This window comes from Thermobia domestica, chromosome 1, assembly GCF_964235325.1.
Source record: "Thermobia domestica chromosome 1, izTheDome1.hap1.1, whole genome shotgun sequence".
NCBI lineage: Eukaryota > Metazoa > Arthropoda > Insecta > Zygentoma > Lepismatidae > Thermobia > Thermobia domestica.
Genome location: NC_137454.1, coordinates 294,716,418 through 294,737,041, shown reverse-complemented (window position 1 = coordinate 294,737,041; position 20,624 = coordinate 294,716,418). Strand labels below are relative to the sequence as shown.

Sequence of the window (20,624 nt, the reverse complement as noted above, 5' to 3'; positions counted from 1 at the left end):
AGATAGCTTCATTGCTTGGCAATCATGCGATTTAAGGTTTACCGCTAGTTGGCTATACTTGCTTAGGTTTATCTGGGTAAATCCCATTTCAAAGGTAGACATACATATCATTTCCATCAGAATATATATTTCTTCCCTAAATAGTTCCACCTTACTAGTTCATCACATTTTATTTTTCTCACGCTAGTGACTACGCCTTCTTCTACTCATTTGACATAATTCTCATCGGCTTAAGCCGCTAAGCGGTAAGAGTTAAATTCTTTTCAGGGGTACACATTTTATAAATGAAACCAAAAAAGTTATATCGCTTTTCCACCCACCACCTTCTAACATCAATATGTCACCTAAGACGTAACTCGAAGATAAAAAATGAACCCCCAAAACATCGACGAGCTTGCCAACCTTTCGGATGATCATGGATTCCATCGCGGTGGGCAGTGAAGGAAAGAAGGTATAAAGTGCATTTTGCAGCTCTACTAGGAATATGAACTGGCGTCCTCTAAGGTGATTGTCCAAGGAATGTAATAGGTAATAATCTGAGGTGCAATGTCCGGGGAGTGTGGCGGATGCAATAGAGTTTCCAATCCAAGGCGTAGAATGGTGTTCCGGATTATCCTAGCCGCGTGGGGCTGAGAGTTGTCCTGTTGTTCCTTTGCGATTCAGAAGTGCTGGCTACAGACTTTTGAGTTTTTCTTGAACACGGTTCAACTCCTTGTAACAGATCTCGATGCATGATGCCGCGAGCAGTCCATCTAACACACAGGAGGACGTTCTTCGGTGCAGTGCTGGTTTCGGCTGTTTTGGAACCGGTTCATGGGATGCTAACCAATGATGATGGTACCGTGGAGCTACCTACAGGACCCACTTCTCATCACATGTCAACACCCTGTCCAGAAATGGACCCTTCCTCAGACGAGAAATCAAACAAACACATGTGTCTGCTCGTGTTGCCTTCTTTCCCGGAGTCAATTCATGTGGAACCCATCTCCCCAACTCGTAGTGCTTCCCAAGTTGATGGAGGTGCTGCCGAATGGTTTATCCACTTACACTGAATTGTAGTTCAAGTACCTCGTGTGTCTGGAAACCATTCGCCTGAATTGCTGGCTGACGATCTTAATTTTGTACATTCTTCTAGCACGTGGTGCGTCTTCCAGTGTTTCTTCACCGTCCTTAAACTTGTAAAACCATCGTTGCACTGTCCGCGTAGTCACGACAATCTCACAAAAGGCCTTGTATATCTTCCGACCCGCTGCAGCGGCCTTTGACCCGAGTTTAAACTCGTACACCATACACGCACTTGTCCTTAAACAAGTTCACGGTGTAAGTGAACTGCCACAACCAGGTAGTATGTTGGATATACCCACAACAACAACTGACCTTGGCATTATCTCCATCCGCGTTCAACTCACGGTGTGGGAGCCAATTGAACACAGATCTCCACAAAAAGCGACATAATTTTCTTGGTTACCTTTATAATAAGTTGTCGTGGAAGCCCGTCAATACAGCTTTGTTAATATAGTCATCTTTTAATACTCTCAAAGTTATAAGACACTGATATTCTTGGATTAGGATTTCTAAACGACGACAGTTTATGTTAGTGAAACTTTTTGCTTATTAATACTATGAATTAAAGATACGCTGATTTTTTTAAATTGAGATAAGAAATTAACAGTGATGCTTATATAATTAGAAAATTCAAGTGCACTGCAACGCGCTACAATCACTCTAAAAAAATATGCATAATACAAGTGCATTTTACACCATGATGTTCATTTTAAACGTGTGACTATAAGAATACTGTATTCAGAAATTTTGCTGTATTTTTTTAATGTAACATATTTATCAATATACATATTTAAGTTATGTAGAATTTATTACTTTTATAGAAAACATAAACTCAGATTTCTAATACAGTGCTTTAATTCATTTTTCGTTAAATAGGTAAAGAACTCAACTATAGATGCTCAATGGTAAAGCGCTTATCTATGGTGCGTAAGGTCCCCGGTTCGATCCCGGTTTTCATGAAGTTGTTTTTGTGACGGCAACCGTGTGTGCATCGAAATTTCAAGGGGTTCTCCTGTACTCTCTCGTCTTTATTCCACAATTTCGTTCATTATCATCATCACCGTCTCCCTTAATTTAGATGCATAACGTGAGACGTTAACTAAAGGAAACATCGTGTTCGTGGGTTCTCTCTTTCCTCCCATATTCTCTCTCTACACCCCTACGAGTAAGTCTATAATCTCGAACAGTTTTATAAAAATAGGAGTCCTATGAAATTGCCATGGAAATATTTTATTTACAATCAGGAGGAATTCACTCCCTCATTATGTCAAAATAGAACAATGTTACGTATGTAATTGTAGAACACTTATTTATTTGAACACCAGGGAAATGAGATAATTTCAATGTCTAGTTCTCGATTGATTTTAAATTCACGTAGTAAAGATGATTGTGAAGCCTCAAAAAATATGCACCATATTGAGTCAAATTTCTTATTATTATTACGAAAGTTATAGTGTAGCTTAGCCTGCAAAATTGTTTTGAATGTTTACAACATGGGGTTGCTTTGATCCACCTTTCACCCCTTTAGGGGGGAATTTATCCTTTACTAGAGGTAAAGCCATCGATTTATTCCTGACTGATTCCAAGCACTAAAGACTGTGAAGAATCCTAAAAGAAATTAGTAACTAAAAACCTTTTATCAAAATCGATTAACATTTATCTGATATCTTGATTTTTTTTAAAAATCGTCGGATGGGGTGTAATCAAACTCTTTCTGCTTCCCTGATTTCAGCTCCTCCCAGAGGGGCTCAAAGAAAATATACGCCATATTGCGTCAACATTTTTTTAAACGAAAGTTATCCTAGAACATATTTATTTAAATGAGGTAGAAATTCACCTTTCAATTCTTGGCAAATTTTCGTGGCGAACTGGGATATCATTGGAATCCCCTAAAAAAAATACATTGTGTTTTCTCAAAATCAAATAATTATTAATAATATTAATATAATATATATGCAGTTATTAATATATATACATTTATAACTACTGTAATGTACTGAACAAAAAGGAGAATGTCGTAAAATAAGCTACTAAATGTTTTATAAAATGAAGTACTTAGATTGTGTTTTTGCAGGAAAGAATTTGCTATTAATATTATTCCTAACATGAATATTTTGTTCTATGAACTACCTTTCGTTCCTGTATACACTGAAACTGATGGATGTAACTACAGGAAATTTTACAGTAATTTATTCATGTAATAATCTACTTCTACACTTAAGGTCTATAAGATGTTCGTATTAATATACTTCTAAAACAACTACTTATATTATCTCTTTAAATTCGACAATAGATTATTGTACAATAATTATTCAAAGATGAGATATGCATATCAATCGATAAAGCTAGTTGAACCTAAGAAACTGACATGCGGGAGAATAAAACCTTACGTGTACTTTTCGAGAAACTTTGCAAAAATAAATATTTATGGTGGCCAAAAATGTTATTAGTGCCCAAAAATAGCAGACTTAGTAACATTACACCTATTAAAGTGAAATTCATATAAAAAAAACTTCATAAACCATTTCATTATGATACCAGCAAGAAGTCAGTACACTCTTTGGTTAAAAATACAATAACTTAAAATTATCATTAACTTTAATTTTAATAGAATATATAAAAAAAATCCAGGATTGTAATTGTAATAATTTATCCCCTTTAACTAGGACCATATGAGTCTTTCCGCCTCGGACAAGGCGCTGATGACAACTATAGCAAATATATGAAAGACGTTTGTGAATTGCCCACCCGCCACTTTCTAATTTTGATTCGGAACCGAAGCCATACATTTAGGTCCGTATTTACGTAAGTGCTATTCTGTACTCGAGCACAGGGAGGTGGAATTTAGTGAACTGCAGAACTTTGGACTTTTTTACGATTCACAATAAAGTAAAATTTAAAACTAGCAACTCGCCGAGTCCCGCGCAAGCTCGAGAAAATATCTTAATCTGTTTAATTCGCTCTCACTACAATAGTTACTAATAAGCTAGGTTATCTGATTATTTTAAAGAAGTCATTTTCTCCCATCCTCATCCCAAGGGGTGAGGATGAACTTGAACATAGTGAAAACTGATACCGTTAAACTCAGCGGCTTCGAGAGCTATGAATTCAACACTAATATCTGTTGTTTTTTTATTACCTTTAAAATCTCGCTCCTTCCCTGGGGAGTGAAGTAAGACCTTAAAGTTTACTTGGATTAAAACTGCCACTATTCATCTCATTGATCTCAAAAACTATGAATCAACTCTAATATTGGTCATTTTCGATTATTTTTAAAATGCTCCATGTTATTCTTATGGGTACTTTGCACCCCCATATCTCAGCTCAAGTGTGTCCTAAGAACCTGGAACAGTCATTTGGATCATTTCTCTTAGAGCTTTAAAACATATTAAAATTTCATTTTTCTATCTATTATGGTTTTCGAGTTGAAAAGCGCTACATACAGACAGGCAGACAAACAGCTTATTGTGTCATTAATATGGATGCTATTAAACCATTGCTGATGGTGAATCATGCAAACAGTTATTTTGCTTATAAGTTATCACCAATAATTATTGGTGTCTCAGTGATGGATGTCAGCCAATCCTAGCTTCAAAATCACGTCCCCATTAGATCTCTAGTAGACTACTCTCTCTCTCTAGAAATTAATAAAATGTATTTTCTCCGGACAGTAAATTAAAACATAAATGAATAAATTACATGCCAGTATTGAGAGAATGTGTCACCAATGAATGAGCGGTTAAGCTCAGTGCCTTGTAATCAAAGGGTTCTGGGTTAGATTTCCGGTGGGGACACAAGAAGTTCGGATCCCAAGTTAAGCTGTAGGTCCCGTCCTTGGTACGTCATCATTATCCCATGGAAGGCACTATCCATAAGTTCAGCTTGCCCAGGAACCTTCTAGTCAAACACCTACCTTTGGACAGAATACCACATCGTAGTCATCATTGAGAGAATTAGGCTATTTAAAATTACGTTGTAACGTTTGTAACTTGTATTTCCTAAACTGCTACTTAACAAGAGCTGGTATGTTTGCAAAATCAAAGCTTGTTTCCTTGTTTGAGACATAAGTTTGTTTGGAGCTCCTTCGCGGCTAAGCGGTTAGCGTACGCGCCTATGGCGTGGGACACCCGGGTTTGATTCCCGGCGGAAGCTCGTATGGTTCGGATTTCACGATACTCAGTAGGTCCACGTCTCATATAGCCTCGTTGCTGAACGGGACGTTAAACTCAATATCATAATCATCAATCATAAGGTTATGTGGGAGGGGGCGGCAAATTATGTAGAACACAGGGGCGCACAATTAATAAATACGGGGCTGCAAACCTTTGCTTTTCGTTTGTTATTGATTATTTTGAATAATAAATCGTTTGTTTCGAAAACATAAAGATATATACAAAATTAAGTTAGTGCGGGTAGTGTGAAGTGGCCCTCTATCAAATTTCGATTCAAAACCAAAATCAATAACATGTTTTTTGTTAGTTATCGATTCTTTTGAAGAAAAATATTTTGTTTCAAAAACCTTCAAGAGATATTTATAAAATAAAGTTGGGGGCAACTTCACACTGTCCCCCCACTTTCAAATTTTGTTTTAAAACAGATCTCAATCGTTTGTTTCTCGTTTGTTATTTTTTTTTGTTTTCTTTTCTTTTCTTTCTTTTTCTTTTTTTTTCGATAAACGTACTGAGATATTTACAAACCTTACTGTAAACTTTCGGATTGGAGTGTAGCTAACTTTACTTTCGACTCTCACATTTCAATTTTGATTCAAAATCCAAGCCAATCGTTTGTTTTTCGTTTGTTATTGATTCTTTTGAAGAAAAACTAGTTACCTTCAAAAATTATGAAGAGATATTTACTATTTCACTGTAATTTCCCTACTTTTAAATTTTGATCCAAACCCAAAGCCAATCATTTGTATTTGATTGTTTTGAAGAAAAAAATATTTATTTCGAAAATCATAAAGATATATTTACAAAACAAATTTTGAATATGGGCAGGTTTGCCCTGGGCCCTCTACGTACAAATTTCGATTGAAAACTAAAATCAGTCGTTTGATATGGGTTTGTTGTTGATTATTTTGAAGAAAGGTAGTTTGTTTCGATAAACATAAGAATATATTTACGATGTGGTTTGGATGAAAGTGGATTGTTTCTCGATCGTTGTTGATTGTTTTGAAGAATACATACAGAATACATTTGATGGGCCACTTCACACCGCTTATTCTACTTTTAAATTTTGATTCAAAGCTCAAGTCAAGTTTGTTTTTCGTTTCTTATTGATTAGTTTAAAAGAAAATAGTTTATTTCGAAAAATATTAAGAGCCATTTACGAAATAAAGTTGGGTTGTTCAACTTCATACTAGTCGTTTAAATTTCAAATTACAGTTTTAAGAAAGTCAATCATTTGTTTTTTGCGTGTTATTAATTGTTTTGAAGAAAAATCGAAAAGCATTAAAATATTTTGATAATAAAGTTGGTGATCATCTTCACGGTTGCCTTGCACTTCCAAATTGTATTCAAAGCAGAAAGTAGTAAAAAATGTGAAGAGAAACACAATCAGTAGCGTACGCAGAAATTCATCAAGGGGAGTCCAAACTTCGAAGTTCATATAATTTCAAGTGTTTATATATATGACAGAGTAATTAATATCAATTGAAAGTAGAACATATTTTATGATAAATTTTAAAAAGGAAAAGGCCAAATAATAATACCCGATACGATACAGATTCCATAAGAAACCAGTACGGTATTTCATTACTTTCTTTTATACTTTGATAGTAAGAAGTGAAACACAACGAATACAGATTAGATAATAACGCTTTAAAATTGCTTTATTTATTACAAATTGAAAAGAAAGAAAGTAATACTATTTGATGGAACAAAAACTGAATAAAAATAGTGCTACATTCTTCCTTTATACATTAAACAAGTATCACATATACACCACGTGATGGTGTTTAGTTTTAATGTCATGATATTTTTTCAATTATTATTGAAATCATAAGTGGTTAAAATTTATATCACTTCTAGTTTTAGTAGAGATATTAGAGTGGAGAACCAACATATTCTTCGGATGCTTAATTGATTACAGGTGACCGCGTCTTGCTATATAATACCGTTTTCATTTTATGACGATCAACGTTGGAAGCGTACTCATATTGTTTTTGTGATATGTAGAGCAATACTTAATAATTTTCGAAAGAAACTATTTCTTTAAATAGAATCAGTAACAACTGGGAAACAAACGATTGGCTTCGGTTTCGAATCAAAATTTGAAAGTGGGGTCAGTGTGAAGTTAGTCCTAGCTTTATTTTTAAATATCTCTTAAAGTTTTTCGAAATAACTTATTTTTTCTTTATTCAAAACAATCAATAAAAAATGAAAAGAAAACGATTGATTTTGGTTTCGAGTCGGATTTTGAAACTGAAGGAGAATGTAAAGAAGCCCCAAACTTTATTTTGCAAATATCTCCTGAAGTTTCTCGAAACAAACTATTTTTTCTTCAAAACAATCAAAAACAAAAGATTGATTTTGGTTTTGAATCAAAATTTGAAAGTGAAGGAGTTAGTGTGAATTTGCCCCAACTTTGTTTTGTATATATATCTCTTAATGTTTATCGAAACAAACGATTTTTTCTTCCAAAGAGTCAACAACACACAAAAAACAAACGTTTGATTTTAGTTTCAAGTCGAAATTTGAAAGTCCAGGGGCAGGAGGGGGCAAGGCAACTTTATAGATGTATGTGAAAGTAGTCTCACAAATATCAAGTATGACTAACTTGTAAGATAAGAAAACTCTGTCTGTGTAATTTTCTGCATCTCCTCCCTAATGTTCGTAAATAATTTTTGCTTTTTTGGCAATATAATTGTATTTTTCAATATTTAAACGATTGAAATCTAGTTTTAATTTCGTGGAAAAAACACTGTATGGCAAGTAAAATTTATTTTCGACATCAGAAAATTTTATCTATTGTGTATCGTTATATTGTAGTTTATCTACTGTGCAAGGTTGGCAGCCTTACTCCGCATTTAGACCACAAAAACACAATGTTGCAAACTAAGTAGCACGTAATAAAACATTAATTTGGCAAGAAAATTAATCATGTCACGATTGAAAGGCACCGCATGGTGCATTTTCTAATGTCAATTAGGAATTCATGTTCATAGTTGAATGTCACCATTAACTTACACTCGGTTTTAAGTATTTGATTTAAAACACCGGTCAAATGACATTGAAGTTTTCAGATAGGAGATAGTGACACTGAATTCTGCAAATAGACCACTAGCAGCTTTAATTATTGTATGTGTATTATTAAGCATTTTAATGAAAATATTGAAGTAAAAATTGTCATGTACAATCTCACCCTAAAGGGAAATATGTTTCAAACCTTATTTTCCTTAAACGTTTACAGAAAATTAGATTTTCCGGTTTTTCGCGAAATCTGGTCCTTTTTTCCGCATATAGACCACTTTTTTCGGTTTATAATAAATATTTGCATGTTAAACGCTCAATTAAGATGGAAAACCTATTTTAATGGCTAATAATAACACATTAAACAATTACAGATACTCACAATAGTTAATATCAGAAATTTTAAAAATTCAATTTTTTTCACTTTTCCCTCTGATCACCGAACATCATTCTTGACTAACACATTGACTTTTTTGTCCCAAAAATACAAACTTTTACAAACTTTTTTATTTGAAGGTTGATAATATAGTTGATAAAGATTAAATTGTTCCTTTTAGCTCTCTAATGCCTATCAAACATCAATATTCTAAAAATAAAACACTTTTCTTTGTGATTTTCATAGTCGGCAAATAGACCACTTTGGGACATGTTTTTTTTCAGTTGATAGCAAAATTTTGCAATGAAACACTAGTCGGCTTTTACTTTTTTGGTTAATTCTAGGCAATTCACTGTACCTACTATAATTTATTATGCCGTAGTCCTATTTGTAGACCTATAAATTACGAGTCCGCAAATAAGCCACTTTCAAGCAGCTATAGATAGATAGATAGATAGATAGATAGATAGATAGATATAGATATAAATATGGATAAGTTTTGTAACCTATGAGTTATGCAATCCGGAAATGTTGATTTAAGTGGAGCATCAGTTGCGGATTTTTTCTAAAATATCTTTGTTACGAATACCTGCTATTCGCATGGTGATGAATTTGTCATTCGGAGCGCATAGTTAAAAATGGACAATACCTATTCCCTAGATATTTAACCTTCTCATTAAGTTGCTTTACAAGTCAAAGTAAGTTGATAACCACTTATAATATTGAAAAGCGTGTACATTTATGAATATAATATCTGGTATAAAATTAAAGTATAGCTGATAAAGTAAAACTAGTGGCAGTTTTGTAAAATTGGTTCTTGTTCAAATATTTCATATTACTGAAATTCTACCAGAGAATTGGTAACGAAATACCAGTTTTGCTGAAACTTAGAGGTAAGTAGTGTCATATATATATATATATATATATATAGGGTGAACGGTAACTATGTCGACAAATTTCAGCAGGTGATTCCGGACACCTGTACGAGAAAAAAGTCTTTGGAACATATGCGAGCTGATCAATAGTTTGGAAGATACAGGACGCCGAAAGCGTGGGAAATTAATTTTAGAACTCCATAGCTCCACTATCCTGAATGACAAAGCTAACGCGGTAAGGTCACGTCAAAGAAGCCGAATCTGCTCTATCCAAAAATTCCTATGCTGAAATCGTGTGCAACGGATTCCCCAAAGGAAGTGGAGAATTCCCGGAAATTGTCTGTCGAAATGTGGGTCTGTCGAAATGTGTAGGCATTGTGTGTAGAAATGAATGTAAATGTGTAGAAATTGAATGTAAATTCATGATTTTGCAATTATACTTACTGTTAATTTATCGGGAGTACTTAATAACTGATTAAAATATGTATTCTCTACGTACCATTGTTATACAGTGCTGGAAATTGGTATAAAGGCAGAGGGATATTTGAAAATAGAAGAAGGCAAGAATGCCGAGGATGGATAAAGATGATATATTTACAAAGTAACATTGTAGACTGCACAAAATCAAAGGCATATCGTTTGCTAATACGTCACTAGCACGTGTAGTTTATACAAAAATATAAATTAGACCATTTTCGCGTGGAAATTAGTATAAAGGCACTCATTGTCTTTGGCAAAAAATGAAAATGCAGTGTAGGGTACAGAAAGGAAAATAGATGTTCAGTATTTGATTGACCCTCCTTTCTAATGAATGAGTTGGAATATACGCTTCGACATTGTGTTTATGAGATAGTTTAGTTGTTGCAGTGGAATAGCTGCTCACTCTTCTTGTATCGCGTTTTTCAACTCAGCAACCGTCCCAAATTGCCGACCATTGCGATAAACATTGCACGCAAGGTTTCCCCAGAGGTTTTCTATCGGGTTAAGATCCGGGCTTCTCGCTGGCCAGTCCATAACCTTGATGCCCTTACCTTCAAACCACAGTCGAGTTGCTCCTGCCCTGTGGATAGCAGCGTTGTCCTGCTGGAAAATCAGGTTCTGATCGTCTAACTCCTCATACATCCGCACCAATTCTATTTCTAACATCTCTATGTACGTAGATGAATTCATTTTGGTGTTGAGCCATGCACTGTTGGATGTACCTTTAACACAAAACGTTGCCCAAATCATAACACTTTCTCCACCAAAATTTCTGCTCATTTGCACTTGCTCCTCTTTCCTAAGGTCATGCCAATAGTATTGAAAACCATCCGGACTATCTAAATTGAATTTCTTCTCATCGCTAAACACAACGTGATTTTATTCGGATCTCCACGACATATGTGTTTCCGCAAACTGGAGTCGCGCCTGCTTGTGCGACGCACTAAGGGGGGGTTTACACTTCCGTTTCTTGAATATAAGATTGGATCTTGATTTAAAAATTTGACGCACTCTTCTGGATGTGACAGGTAAGTTGCAAGCAGCAACAATTTGGGAAGATGACATATTTCCGGTCCTTGCCTTGCGCACAATTAATCGCTTCGCAGCCTCCGAAAGTTTTCTTGTTCTACCATACTTCCCGTTCTTTCCCTATTGTGAGCCCAATCGAACGTAATTATCAATTACACAACTTGAACGATTTAGCTGTTTTGCAATTTGTCGATTTGACAGGCCCATGTCCTTGTACGCACAGACACGTGCTTGTTCCTCACTCGACAACAATTTTCCACGAGCCATGGCCCACACAACAGCTCAAAGACGCTCGCACCCGCACTTCTCTTATAGCACTATGTCAGCCGATTCTCAAAGTGGCATCAGGAGTAATGATGAACGTGTAGAGGGCGCCAAACAACAAGTAATCGTGGGTGCCTTTATACCAATTTCCACCCGACGATCGTCTAATTTCGCTTTTTGTGTAAACTATGCGTGCCAGTGACATATTAGCAAACGATATGCTTTTGATTTTGTACAGTCTACAATGTTACTTTGTAAATATATCATCTTTATCCATCCTCGGCATTCTTGCCTCCTTGTATTATCAAATGTCGTTCTGCCTTTATACCAATTTCCAGCACTGTATATTTTGTTATCAGAATAACTTGTTATAAAGTTTACGAAGTATATACATCAGCTTTCATTAATTATTCCTAGAAAATAAATACAAACCTTGGATAAACTATTTAAGCTTTCAGTCGTTAATTATTGTCATGTAGAAGGTATACATTTTTGTGAAGGTATATACTTTGCATTTAATTTAATAATAAACTTTTCGTCTCAAATGAAATCTTTTTTGGTCTACTATGGCCAGCAGCCCATGACGTAGATTCAGACAGTACGTTACAATATAATTCAACAGGCTTATAGACAAAGATAACCCAGGTATTCCACACTGTTAAAGAGATTTTTTGTTCTAATCCCACCCTAGTAAAAGAAGACCAGAAACTAAATATCGGATTATGAAATGAATCTAGTCCTTATAGTTTTAAATTTCCTTACTTTTCAGAAATTGACAGAGCATGGAGTATATCAAAGAAATGTAAACATGTAAGTAACAAAAGAAAGTAAAAGACAGCGATTTCATAGTTAGTATAGTGACTATCTAATACAAAAATCTTGTGAAGCAGAATAGTCCCAAAATTAGCAAAGAAAAATGCAATACTTTATCCATGCCTAGAAAACTTGTCAAACATTCTTGTATTTTTTGTAAGTTTGACACATGGCAGAAGCAATCTAAATACAGCTCGGTTATTAAATCTCGGTCTGATATGAATATAGAAATATATTCATAACATATCGAGAAGTCACAATTTCCTGTCTACGTACCCCCTTCTGGGAAATACGGATATTCCTATTGAGATAAACTCGGTTTACATTTCCAGGTCCTTGCTCTGCAATATTCTGAAAAATAATGGAGAAATTTATTACAAATCAAATCAAAGTATACAGAGTACGTAAAGTTTTATTTTTCCTCCTACTTTACATGGCTGTTGCACAATTTCATGCTTTACTTAGTATTTCAGTACAAGAGGTAGTAGTATCAATTACTCTGAATAAAATCTAGATTTTTAACATATTGCCCGTCCACGTTTCTCGATTTCCACTTCCGATCCAAACGTTCTTTAGCACTTTCGTTCATACAAATAAGCGAGAAATAACAAAAATTGCTAAAGTACGGTTATAAGTGTGTCAATATCGCTACTATGAAAGGAAATCTAATCTTTGTAGTCAAGAGGTACTTCTGCAAAAGTAGCAGCTGTTCAGTTTTTAGAAATTTTAGATAAATGAGTCACATGATTTAGTTAATAAAACATACTAGGTTAAGTAATGATCAGTCATATTTCATCATAAGTACGCGTGTATAGTGATGTTGGAAACGTACTTTTAGAGTGATAAGTGAACTTCTCGCAGGCAATTCAAACAATTCGTCAACAATTTGACGAAGGGTCGTATCTCAAAATCCCATTTTTTTCAGAAAGAAATAATAATTACGTGGACAAGAAAGCAGTTGAATATATAATAACTTGTCACCTATTCCAAATATTAATTATATGCAATTATTGATCAATTATTGCATATTTAACTTTTTCATTCTGTGTGGAATTATATTTATTTCTTTATGTCTGAAAAAGTGAAATTTTAAGATACGGCCCTTCTTCAAATTGTTGACGAATTGTAAATCGTTTAATATTTGTGCTGAAGTTTACAACGTATTTTAATTGTTGTAAAAATAACACTAGATATGATGCCGTTGATAGGTGGTTTTCAACCCCTTCCTTTGGTTCGACTATCGAAATATATTTCCTGCTGACTTAATTATTTTTTCACAATTGTTTCATAAATTTATTTAATGCAATTGTTACAATTTTATTCAAATTATTATATTTTTCTGTTATTCTGTTAGCAATTATTGTTCCATTCCTCATTTATACCTGTTGTTATTTTATTTGAATGTCGCATAATTTTGAAATGAAATATGTAATAAGAAAAATGGAATTTAGCGATATATAGAAAAAAATTGTAATATGTAACAATATCACATAAATAAACAAAATAAAACAAAAAAAACAATGTAATATTACAACATAAATATTTAGTACGTAAAGCCATAATTTAAAATCTGTTTTCTAGAAGATTCTCAGAGTTGAGCAACGTATCTGTAAATTACAATGTGTACAATATGTGTGAACAATGTGCCTTAATTTGATTACGTACTACTCTCAACAACAAAGCTTACCTTAGACTGTGGCATTATTTACTAAAATTTAAGTTAACAAATTATTTTATTTTTTGCAGCGTTGAATAAATGTGAAAATTCGTTTCAAAATTTCACAATCAGGATTAATGTTGAGCTTCTTTCATAATAGACGTTTATCCTCAATCTCTAATTAGCAGTCTTAAAAATATTCGGAATTAGATAAAGTTGATACGAACATTTTAATTCAAAGTAACTGATACTGCCACCTATTACTACTACTCCTAAACGCCATTTCTATTTAACAAAAAAAAATTGAATGTAATGTATTTTGTTAGAATATTTTCCATCTGTTATGTTATTGTTTTCGCTATAGGTTCACCACCTTCAAATGTTAATCTTTAACATTTTATTCATGAGATTTATTTATAAGCTTTACTGTATTACCTATGTAAGATTGTGCTATTTTGATACAGGCATGCTTAATCTCAAATGTCTATGTAAGAATAGCATTTCTGCCAATTTCTTTAAAGTAACATTATATGGAAAATTAGACATTTAAACAGAATCATTATATCAACCAATTGAGAATGCTCCATGTTCATAGCCAGAACGAACTTAAAAAGAATGGAAAGATGGAGTGGGAAGGAAAACTGTCATTGTTCCTAGATGTAAAAGTAATTTTTTATCCGCTCCTTCTCTCTCTCGCAAAAATTAGTAAAATATTATCTCTCTATGACTTACAGTTCCCCAGATATGGCTCCTTAAATATCTAGAAATTTGAACTTTTTTGGCCAATATCTGGAGAACGGTGGCCAGTTTACCAGTAGACAGTTAATCAGTGGGCACTGGTTACTATTTGGTATTAAAATGTTCCCCATCCTCTTAGGTATTGATCAACACCAATATGATCTCTCTGCAACTTATGGTGCCCGAGCTATGGCTCGTTAAATATCTAGAAATTGACAATTTTTTGACCAATATCACGGGAACGGTAAGTCATAGAGAGACGATATTGGTGTTAATCAATCCCAAATAGAATGTTTCACTGGCCAAACCAGTGGTCAGTTGGGCAGTGGTCACCGGTTACTATTTGGTACCAAAAGTTCACCATCTTCTTATGTATTGATCAACATCAATATTATCTCTCTACAACTTATGGTTCCTGAGCTATGGCTGCTTAAATAGCTAGAAATTGGCCATTTTTGGCCAATATCAAAGGAACGGTAAGTCATAAAGAAATGATATTGGTGCTAGTCAATACCTAAGAGAATATTACGCATTTTGGTACCGATATTAATTGGTGGTCAATTGGCCAGTGGCCATCGGTTACTGTTTGGTACCAAAATGTTCACCATCCTCTTAGATAATGAACAACACCAATATGATCTCTCTATGACTTACGGTTCCCGAGATATAGCGCCTTAAATCTCTTGAAGTCGTCCGTTTTTTGGCCAATATCTCGGGAACGGTAAAAGTAACGCGAAAAATTTAATCACTTTCTCTAATAGTTTTTGAAGCTCTATCAAATGCACGGTTCAAAATTGAAAAAAATCGCAAATAACAGACAGACGGACAGACAGACTCACAGACATAGAGAATTCAGTGACGAACTTTGTAAGCTCGTTGAAAATAAGATAATATAAATATATTCACATAATACAAGTATGAAGTGAAACTGACATCTTAAACGTTGTTTCTCAAACAGCTTAATGTCTCTGCTTTCTTCATTTCTTTCAATTTCTCATCTCTTTAAATAATATTCAGCTAATATGTTACTGTTGCTGTTCTGTTACGAAAAATGTTTGGCATCGTTATACTGAATATTTCGTTAAACAAGAATAAAATTCTATTTATACCTATATTTAGTTTTTTTTTTTTTTATGTATTGACTTCTGCAGCATTTCTTGGAATCTTCTCAACTGGTATCTTCGAATGTCGCAATGAAGCTAATAACTAATGACTAGAGCTATGAGGCTACATCATCATGCAACCGTTTGCTATATGGGTGATAGTTATATTAGTCGTCTCGGTTATCCGCGTGTTGACCAAGAAATGGTATTAGATTCGGTCGGCCAAATCGTTCCTGTCACGGCTTGCTGCAGTATATTGATTGTTTTGGCGAGCCTCAGCGTCTGTTAGTTTTAAGTTCCTGTTGGATAGTTAATTCATCCAAACGGAGTCTTTTCTCAAGCATCTCTTTAGTTTTCTTTAAATTATTCTTTCTTTTCTTCTCTTTCACAGGTGTCTCCGTCAAGCGCAGACTAGGTCCTAATCATCTACTCCCTCTTTTGGTTACATATTTGTATATTTCCTCAGATTGAATAGTCTTCTTATATATATATATATCTTAACCAACTTTCTCTTCTATGTTTATCCTTGTTTTGTCGTAATTTTCTTTTTTATATGCTTTTCTTTAACTCACAATGCTTCAACCAAGAGGTCAAATCTTGCAGCCTAATTTAGCTCATTCCCAGACGTCATACCAATGCCGGTTTTATGTATAAGCTAAATAAGCTATATTACGGCCCTCTCTTTCTTGGGGACTCAAAAATTTTAAAGGAAAGAACTGGATTAAATACTTTCTAAAATTAAGATAAAAAAAAACAAATAAAAGAAAATTTACATTCAACAATAATATTTTCTGTTGTGTAGGCTAGTATAGTGTAAATAATGGGACATTTTCTGCTAGTTTGCTCCGTAAAATATTAATAGTTTGATCATTTCTGTGTATAGGGTACTCGTGAATAGGTCGTATGCCAATATAGAGTACATATTCAACACACACAAAATAAACAGCGACAATTCGTCATTCACAAAGAAAGCTGGATGTATAAAGGGTGTCATTATCTTCAATAGCTTAAGGCCCTACCAATCCTAAATCCGGCACTACGTCATACAAAGAATATATTTAGCACAGCGACAGAAGTCGAGTGAGAATACAAAACTGCCATTGTTATATTCGTACATATCTATATATTTTAACTAAGGGTAATGTTTAATTATACCGTACGGAGATGGGCCCTAATCTATCATTATACAGCAATGAAAGTGATCTTGTTTGTGATCGAAACACTGGAAAATAGCTGAACCGATTGAAACGATTTCTTGTATAGTTATCACTTACTTCGTAGTGGATTTTTATCATGTTACTTTGATTAGAATACGTATTCTAAGGGGGAGGGACCAGGGTCATAATTTATGCAAAGAAATTGGTATCTCACTAATCTCTCAAGCTAAGGAACATGCAACTCGATATATGAATTATTAAAAATAAATGGACACGTGCCCCAGTATATATATGTAATGTATATGTGTATGCTTCAGAATAACTATGGAATTCCTTAAGTAATTTCCCGAACTTGATACACATATGACTTACAAGCAGTGATGAAAATTTTCCGGATAATTTTGAAACGGAAAATTTTCAGATTCATAAAAACATACTCCACTTATTCCTACATCGTTTAGCCGTGATGTGAGGTGGAAAATTTTCTTCTATATTTTTCCGGAAAATTTTCCGTTCTTAACAAATATCAGTAATGAAGTAACAGTTCCTCAGTATTCATAAAATTGATTGAAATCATGTATAGAAATGTTAAAAAGTGAAAGATCGTTTAAAGAATCTGAAAATTTTCATGGCTCAGACAATTTTCAGTACTAGGTAGGAACAAGTGAAACAATTTTTCATGATTCGAAGTATTTTCTGTCTTGTATGAAAAAGTTGAACTTTTTATGAGTCGGAAAATTTTCATCATTTTAAAGCAAAAAGTAAAACAACTTTTTGTGAATCGGAAAGTTTTATTGCTCTGTAGAAACAAGTGAAAGGAATTTTGATGAATCGGAAAATTTTAATCACGATGTAGAAACAAGTGAAAAAACTTTTCATAATCCGGACAATTTTGGATATTATGTATAGTGATGTTTGGTGGAAAATTTTCCACTATATTTAACTGCACATTCAGCTATAAAATTCAATTTCTGTAGAGGAAAAGTTAGACAGCAACAAACTATCATTTTTCCAATTAGCTTTCGGAAACCAGAAAATTTTCTAATATTTCAAGTTGGGAAGTAAAAATATACAGTATTTCTCTCTCTCTCTCTCTCTCTCTCTCTCTCTCTCTCTCTCTATGTGTGTGTGTGTGTGTGTGTGTGTAAAGTGCAGGGAACATACATCGAGTTCGTAGAGAACAAATATCCCATTCCAATATTTAAAATGTAATAAGAAATTGAAAAGAAACCTTTGTTAATTTATCAATTTCAGAAACAGAAAATTCCACTATTTCTTCACACGTAGGACTGCCTATGTAATGAAATAACTACATATATTTCCTTATGAAGATTATTTTTCTAAGAAAAAATGAATTTATTGTGTTTAACACTCCTAAATCATAATTTCAATATTGGAATTTTGTATAATCAACATCTTAGGGCAGATATTTGTATTGTAAAAGTACCATTATTATGTATAAAAATGTATTAGAAATAATGACGATTCGATAGGACAAGTATATATATAAGAATTATGTTTTTTATTTTGTAAATTAAAATGAAATTACTTGTTGCTTTTAGAACGCAGCGCTAATAGTGCAGCCTTTTATGTTTCTTTTAATATTTTATTGGAATAACAACTACACAAATCAGCTTCATTATTAGTTATATTTCACTTTCTCTTCTGAATGAATATATTAATAAATAAATATTTATTTCCAGAAAATGGTCCAGTATTTGCTTTCGTGATTTACTTAAACTCGAATTTTGGGTAGTCAAAAATTTACAGTAGGCACTTTATATTATATCTACTTATTTATAAATGTTGCAGTATATAAATCTATAAAAGTAGTAAAGCTATGAGAAAACCGTCTTATGCGTATTAAATTAACGAAATCTAATATTGTAAGATCAAAGGTGGATTCTGAGGGAAGAACGCATTGAAGCTTTTGAAACATTCTTGAAATGAAGAATCATTAGATTTTTACTTCATGAAACTTTTAAGACAATATTTATTACCAATAAATTTTACGGCTAAGCAAGGATGTAGGAATAAGTGGAGTATGTTTTTATGAATCGAAAAATATTCATGACTTTTAATAAACTGTAATTTTAAATATTAGAATGGGATATTTGTTAGCTAATTACATTAATTAAGATATGTTTAAACGAATCCCAAAGTAAAGTCCGGGTAGGAAAACTTTTGTCTACGAGCTTTCACGTCGAAAATGGTCTGAAACAAGGAGATGCGTTGTCGCCATTATTATGTAACTTTGTTCTGGAATACGCTATAAGGAAAATCAAAGATAGCAACCAGGACCTAGTATTGGCCAGGTTATGGCATATGCTGATGTAAATTTAATAGGGGATGATAGGAGAACAATAGAAAGAAATGCAGATGTCTTATTAAACGCTTGCAGGGATATGAGTTTAGAAGTAAATGCAGAGAAAACTAAATACATGGAAGTGCGTCGGGATTGTAATACAGCAAATTATAAAAGCGTTAAAATATTATATAATACTTTTGATAAAGTGGATAGTTTCAAATATCTAGGATCAATATTAACAGAGGAAAATCATATTCACGGAGAAATTAAATGTCGACTAAAAGCAGGGAATTCGTATTACTATTCGGTTTAAAATCTCTTGTCGTCGCGAATTCTGTCGAGGAATTTGAAGCTTAAAATATACAAAACGATAATCATGCCTGTTGTTCTGTATGGCTGCGAAACATGGTCACTTACTCTGAGGGAAGAACATAAACTGAAAGTATTTGAGAACAAGATCCTGAGACGAATATTCGGACCCAAGAGGAACGGGAATGGGGAATGGTGGAAACTTCATAACGAGGAACTACATAATTTATATGGTTTATCCAGCATTGTCAAGTCTAGGAGGCTTAGGTGGGCGGGTCATGTAGCTAAAATGGAAGAAAGTAGAAACGCTTTCAAAGTCTTGACTGGAAGACCAATCGGAAAACGACCATTAGGAAGACCTAGGCGCAAATTGGAGGACAATATTAAGATGGATCTCGCAGAGATTGGAATACAAAGTAGAAACTGGATGCAGTTAGCTAAGGATAGAAGTCAGTGGAGAGCTTTTGTGAACGCGGCATTGAACCTCCGGGTTCCTTTGCACACACACACATACACACACAGAGAGAGAGAGAGAGAGAGAGAGAGAGAGAGATGATTTTAGTTGAATTGAGTTGATTTTGAATATAACGTCTGTTTCAGCAGCGAGACTATATAAGACGGGACCAACTGATTAACGTGGAATCCGAACTATATGAGCTCCCGCTGGAAATCGAATCAGATCTTCCATGCCAAAGGAACGTATGCTAACCGCTTAGCAAAGGAGGAGCTCGCAGAGGAAGAGAGAGGGAGAAGCACTGTGTAAAATTTACTTCCCAGCATGAAATATTAGAAAATTTTCCGGTTCCCGAAAGCTAATTGGAAAATTATTATAATTTGTTGCTGACTAACTTTGCTCTACAGAAATTCAATTTTGTAGCTCTATGTGCAGTTAAATATAATGGAAAATTTTCCATCTAACATCACTATACATAATATCCAAAATTGTGCGGCTTGTGTATTTTTTTTTAATTTAACATGTCAGTAATACAGTATAAATTTATTGCAGTTTTAAACATTTTTACCACAAACTTTTAAATAAGATTGGCATTTCATACATATAAACCCCTATTTAGTTCAAATTTAAAGTAACTTGAGAATAGTTAGGCTTTAAAAAAATAATAATAATTTTCTTAGTTCTAGAATTAATAATAGTCTCAATATATTTGTTATTAGTATTAGTATGAGAAAATGGTTTTAATTTCCTCTGTTTTTCAAGGACTTCATTAGCTTATAAGTTGGAACATTATTTTACTTATTTTT

The 20,624-nt window shown here is 33.7% G+C and overlaps 1 protein-coding gene across 1 annotated transcript in view; it reads right to left on the bottom strand.

Moving 5' to 3' along the window:
* Positions 1-20,624, bottom strand: part of LOC145661488 (organic cation transporter protein) — a 168,632-nt gene that overhangs the window by 33,199 nt on the left and 114,809 nt on the right. The gene's annotated exons all lie outside the window — the stretch shown is intronic.